The sequence below is a fragment of the Neolamprologus multifasciatus genome, chromosome 20 (genome assembly GCF_963576455.1).
Source record: "Neolamprologus multifasciatus chromosome 20, fNeoMul1.2, whole genome shotgun sequence".
Lineage (NCBI taxonomy): Eukaryota > Metazoa > Chordata > Actinopteri > Cichliformes > Cichlidae > Neolamprologus > Neolamprologus multifasciatus.
Window position 1 is genome coordinate 16059851 of NC_140458.1, and position 6272 is coordinate 16066122.

Sequence of the window (6272 nt, forward strand, 5' to 3'; positions counted from 1 at the left end):
CCCTTTCAGTGCCTATTTGTATTTTCACTGTAGTTTTTTTTTATGTCGAATTCTATTTATTCATGTTAAACACTACTTTGAGATATTGTTACAGCTAAACAAGGCTGAATATAACATTGGTGTTGAAAATGGTTTTTGTGCTAATTTAGGAGCAGTTAACAAGGACCGGTCAATTTTGATGACTCTTGAGGTTCTGGAGATATGCCAAATCGGAACACAAAGGATGGGACAAAACATGTTTCTCAGGTCTGACAGAACAGTAGCTGATTGTATAATGAACAGAATAAACAATAACTGTGCAGAAATAAGTTGTAGTGTATGACAGAATTATTATATCTTTCAAAGGCCTGGTGTGAACTCTACTCCCTGGGAGACATGAAAAATATTATGCATCTTCATGTTAAGAGGCAGAACCAGCCAAACGCTAACAGGATTTAACATTGCTTCCACTGGGAAAGGACCAATAAATCGAGAATATAAATACGGCCATGTTTGGCTTAGTGAAAAAAGACACATGCATATCAAAAACCCTTCATGCTCTTTTCAAGCTCCCCTACCCCAATACTATGTACATTTAATATAAAGCTTCTTTTGTTTTCAATATATGTAAAAGTATGGCTTTGTTATCCTATGTAATAATTTCTGAAAAACCTTTAGGTATTTATTTTATAAAGTGCATTTGTTATGATTTCAAATAACACGCTAACAGCTTGACTGATCACCTTTAACTCTTATAATCTAGTCAACCTTTATGTACTTGAGTAAGAAAACAGTTTGTCACTGTACAGTAACTGATCAGCCAGTATAGTTTAAGTTTTGAATGCAGCAGAATGACATTTTCATTATTATTATTTTTATTTATGTATTTATTTTTGCTTTACCAGCCTTCTAAAATCTCAGCTGAAAACCATATTCTCCATGGTAATCTGTTGTTACCGGGACGGTGGAGGCTTGGGATGTAATGCCATCTTTGTGCAAACTGTCATTTGGTAGCTCTCCCTTAATTGCTGGTCATTGATGAGCAACATATCGCTGCGGCTATCTGTCCTCCATATATACAATTACATAAACATACAGACACCTTTTTAAGCCCTTCTCCTCTGATCAGGTGTCCATCTATCATTTACCTGGATCACTGTCGCCAAACCATCTGTTTCATAATACATGTAAGCGAATGATCCCAACATGCTTAAGATACTTTTTTAAAATTATCTGTGTAATTTCTGTTCATATTTAAATTAAGAGGGGGTGGCAGTAAAAACTCTATAACAGAGATGTCATCAAGTACACTGTCAAATGATTGCACTGTACAGACTCGTGTACTTGACTACTGAGAAACTGCTTTCACCTCAGACTTATCTGTGCATTTCATTTACTGCTAAGCTGCTTAGCGGCTCTTATTTATCCAAAGTGCGACACCTGAGCACAGACTCGGGCTGTTAAACAAGTATGAGTCAATGCCGAGGTCAGACAGACTGTCCAAATTCTCCCAAACAATCTGCAACCACCTGTTTAAAATTGACTTAGAATTTTCTATTCTAAGTCTATTCTTGAGATATTCTTATTTTCTGTTAATAGTTAATCTTTCAAATGACAAGAGATAATGCCTAGATATCTCACCTCATCTTTCATCTGTATATTACATATTGACTGCAGGAGACACTCATGTAGAGCTAGTATCTCGCATTTATTTTTATTATTATTATTATTATTATTCAGCTGTAAACCTGACGTGTTTCATAATCGCCTTGGCTATGTTAATCATCATGCTCTTCAGCAGTCGTCAGGACGCGGGGAACACAGATGAGAAATTAAAATGGAGCCACAAAGGAAGCAAAACAAGACACCTGAACATGGAAACACAAGACCTTCACAATAAAACACGAAACGGTGAACGTATATAATACAATATAAAACAGAGTGAAATTTGGAAACATGACACTTTTCATTTCAATACGTAAATTTAAAAAAAAAAAAAAAAACCCTCAAACCACATTTAAATTACAGGCAAGACAATGTAAAAACAGCTGTTTGTTTGTTTTAAACAAACTACTGCCATCTTAGGGAAGAACAAAATCACTGCATCAAAAAAACCCAAGCAAAGAGAAAAAAAAAAAGAACAGATAAAATCAAAGTCAGCTGTCCAGCCACTCCAAGTCTTCCCCTTCACCACCATAAGATTTGTGAGTTACTCCGTAGTCCCATAACAACTCCTCACCAACTGTGATGTCCTTCAGGGCAATGAAAAGTATTGTCTCCTAAGGTCTTGCAGGGAAGTTCATTGTAAACTTCTGGGGCTTGATGTTGGGATTTTTCCAGGAATGGTTCATTTGCATTCCATAGGTTTCAATGTCGGGATGACAGGCACAGGGGAATGCAGTGGCATCGATGCACATACCTCGGTCACACTCGTCCCTGAAGAAGAACAGATACCCCGACTGGGGCCTCCGTTTCCCTTCTGCTTCACTGATGTATGTCCCGTGGAAATCGCACACAACATCCCCTTTGCAGAAAGGCATAAGTGCGATCACACCTGTAAGTTGAAAGAGACCATTGGTCATGACAGGGCTCTTAGAAACGTTCACTTGCAATTTAAAGACCGTGTAGTGTAAATGTGTGCATTTGACCTTTGCCCTTCCATTCCCCAAAGTCTTGCAAAGCCAGGCCCTTCCACTTCTGCTCTGCAATCGAAGACATGAGGGACTCGTTGTCTTGTATACTGGGTTGCGGAGCAATCCAGGCCTGCAAGATGGCATTGACAGTGGGCTTGTTGGTGTGCCATCTGTACTCGTGCAGGTTTAGGTGGGTTACCTCTTCTGGCAATTGACTGACCTGCTCAAGTGGTCCCAAGAAATAATGCAAGTGATTAGTGCAGCTTAAAAATGAAAAATCAACCATATGCATTGTCAGAAAATGCCAAAATCACATATTTGTACCTTGAAAAATTGCTTATATTTATAATTGAGCTATCTGTGTATATTTGATAGGTGGTTCTCAAATTGTGGTACGTGTTTCACTATGTGGAATCCATCTAGTGGTATGCGGGAAGTCTCCCAAAAATTTCTAAGATGAAATAATATATCATGTATTGATTGAGGGATTTCTGAAAAATTAAAAACATACTGTCCTGCTATCACTTCTGACATAAAGGAAGACGGGAAACTAAACAGCAATGACGTTTGTAAGGTTATTGAAGTTGGGTTAGCTAGTATACAGGGTGGGCCATTTATATGGATACACCGTAATAACAAGGGAATGGTTGGTGATATTAAAGTCCTGTTTGTGGCACATTAGTATATGTGAGGGGGCAAACTCCTCAAGATGGGTGGTGACCATGGTGGCCATTTAGAAGTCGGCCATCTTGGATACAACTTTTGTTTTTTCAATAGGAAGAGGGCCATGTGACACATAAAACTTATTGGTAATGTCACAAGAAAAACAATGGTGTGCTTGGTTTCAACTTTATTCTTTGAGTTAACTATGAGTTATTTACAAGTTTCTCTTTGTTCACAGCCATTAACATGTCAAAGAGGTTAACACGTGAGGAGCGGATCAAAATTGTGTTGATATCTGGTGAAGGCAGTAACCGGGTCATTGCAGCAGATTTCAATGACACCCTACGACACCACCCATCTCCCATGCTACAGTTAGCAAACTGCTAGCTAAGTTTCGTGAAACTGGTTCAGTGTTGGATTTGCCAAAATGTGAACGCAAGAAAACTGTCACTAATGAAGAAACATCAGTGGCTGTCCTAGCTTCATTCAGCAAGAGCCCACAGCATAGCACTCGCCGCATGTCACTGGAGAGTGGCATGAGTCGAACATCCCTTCAGTGGATATTAGCTATTCACAAATGGCACCCTTACAAACTCCAGCTACTGCAGCATCTCAACGAGGATGACCCAGATCGGCGCACAGAATTTGCAGAATGGACAAAACAAAAATTGGAACAGGACCCTCAGTTCACACAGAAGATTTTGTTCAGTGATGAGGCAAACTTTTATGTGAATGGTGAAGTTAACAAACAAAACTACCACTATTGGTCTGACACTAACCCACATTGGATGGATCCCTCCAAGACTGTTGGACCAACAAAAGTGATGGTTTGGTGTGGTATATGGGGTACAACAATAGCGGGTCCATTCTTCATCAATGGAAACCCCAAGGCCACTGGATATTTGAAATTGCTACATGATGATGTGTTTCCCTCTTTATGCACTGGAGCTGGCACGTTCCCTGAGTTTTTCCAGCAAGATGGTGCACCACCACATTATGGGTGCCAGGTTCGAGCATACCTAGATGAACAGTTTCCTGGAAAGTAGATTGGTCGTCGTGGGCCAGTTGAATGGCCCCCAAGGTCTCCCGATCTGACCCCCTTAGACTTTTATCTTCATCTGAAGGCAATTGTCTATGGTGTGAAGATATGAGATGTGCAGCACCTGAAACTACGGATACTGGATGCCTGTGCTGGCATTTCTCCTGTGGTGTTGCTATCAGTGTGTGAAGAGTGGGAGAAGAGGGTTGCATTGACAATCAAATGGGCAGCACATTGAAGACATTTTATAAGTGGTCAGAAACTTGTAAATAACTCATGAAATAATAAAGTTACGTTGAAACCAAGCACACCATTGTTTTTCTTGTGACATTACCAATAAGTTTGATATGGCACATGGCCCTATTCCTATTGAAAAAGCAAAAGTTGTATCCAAGATGGCCGACTTCTAAATGGCCACCATGGTCACCACCCATCTTGAGGAGTTTGCCCCCTCACATATACTAATGTGCCACAGACAGGACTTTAATATCACCAACCATTCCTATGTTATTACGGTGTGTCCATATAAATGGCCCACCCTGTAATGATGTACTACGTGGTTGCTAGCTACAGAGCTATATAAACACACTGAAGCTAGAGGATGAACGCTAACTTTTTTTGAAAAACGCACTCGGTTAACGTGAGGGTTTCTGGTGGTTAGGGACAAATGCAATCGCATGGCAGGATCCTTTAAATGGACCAAACTTCATTGAGAAGAACAGCTGAGATAATCCATCCATAAACTTGGTTAGTCAATAATATACTGAAACATTGGGTGGGTTGTACTTACATCTATTGTATTATTTAATTAGTTCAGTCTGCTACTTGTTGTCTCTACACAAGTGTAACCCACATAATTTTCTTAGAGATTATTAAAGTATTTTCATTCTGAAATACACACAAAACAAACAAATCAATGCAACAGAAAAGGCTCCATTAACATGACATGCCCAGGCCTTACCGAGAATGTACCCAACCCTTTTCTTCAGCTGAATATCCCTCCATTTCTTGTAGTGGCACCGGTGCTGTGGAAAGCCAGCCTGTACACACTGGCGTTTGGATGGTGGCTCTCCATTCAGGGTGACCGGAAAAGCCTGGAGGAAGGCATCCCATTCTTGAAGTGGCAGGTGCGTAGATGATGCGCTACACGAAAGGTGTAGAGGAGGGGGATGGAAATCCATCAAAAGTTTTTAAATGTGGAAACTTGTACCACAGGTTGACTTGTGGTAGTGTGTGATTTTTTTTTATTTTATATATATATTTTTTTTTTAATTTAAAAAAAAAGTGTACCTGGCCTGTCCTGGTGTCTGTAGTCCTCCTACTGAGCTTGATGCTAACTCAGCCATGGCATCCTCGGGTTCAGTGCTCAGGTATCTGTGGTTTTTAATGCATGCAAATGAATTACAGCCAGGAGAGATGAAAAAGCCAAAATACAAGGGGCGAACATCTCTGACATACAGCAACATATGTGGTTGAGTGTTATGAGTACAGGGTTAGGGTTTCTCTGTCAGATCAAAGAAACAATCTTTCTTAATATGCTTTTGATCCAGTTATGTCAAGCACTCACCTTGCTCTCCGGCGTTGTACATCTAATGCTGGGTTGGACAGTGGGACCCCACATTCTCCTAGAAAGAACTTGCCCCTGTCATCGCTGCAGCAATTTGATTTTGCAAGGACACTGCACGGATGTTCTTAAAATAGCAGTCCAACAACTCCAGAGGGGGGGCTTAAAGAAATACGGACTTACATCAACTGTCATTTCACTTATCGTGCACTTTTATTGTTGGCGGCGCACTTACACAAAGTTCTTGAACAGCATTTGCAGTCCATGTTGTAGAATCAGGATGGCCTCGCAGTACTGTCTGAAGGTAGTCATTGCAAATGTGGGGATGCAATCACCGCCTGAAAGTCTTGCGTGGAAATATTCGATGTCCTTTTTGGCCACGGCAAGAATTTCC

General features: G+C 40.4%; 1 pseudogene across 1 annotated transcript; it reads right to left on the reverse strand.

Moving 5' to 3' along the window:
- Nucleotides 1–1148: 1148 nt before the first annotated feature.
- LOC146494691 (uncharacterized) lies at nucleotides 1149–5554 on the reverse strand (annotated as a pseudogene). Its single transcript, XR_014871532.1, has 3 exons — nucleotides 5190–5554; nucleotides 2628–2832; nucleotides 1149–2533 (listed from the first exon to the last, which is right to left on the reverse strand). The product of XR_014871532.1 is annotated as an uncharacterized LOC146494691 (transcript).
- Nucleotides 5555–6272: the final 718 nt, after the last annotated feature.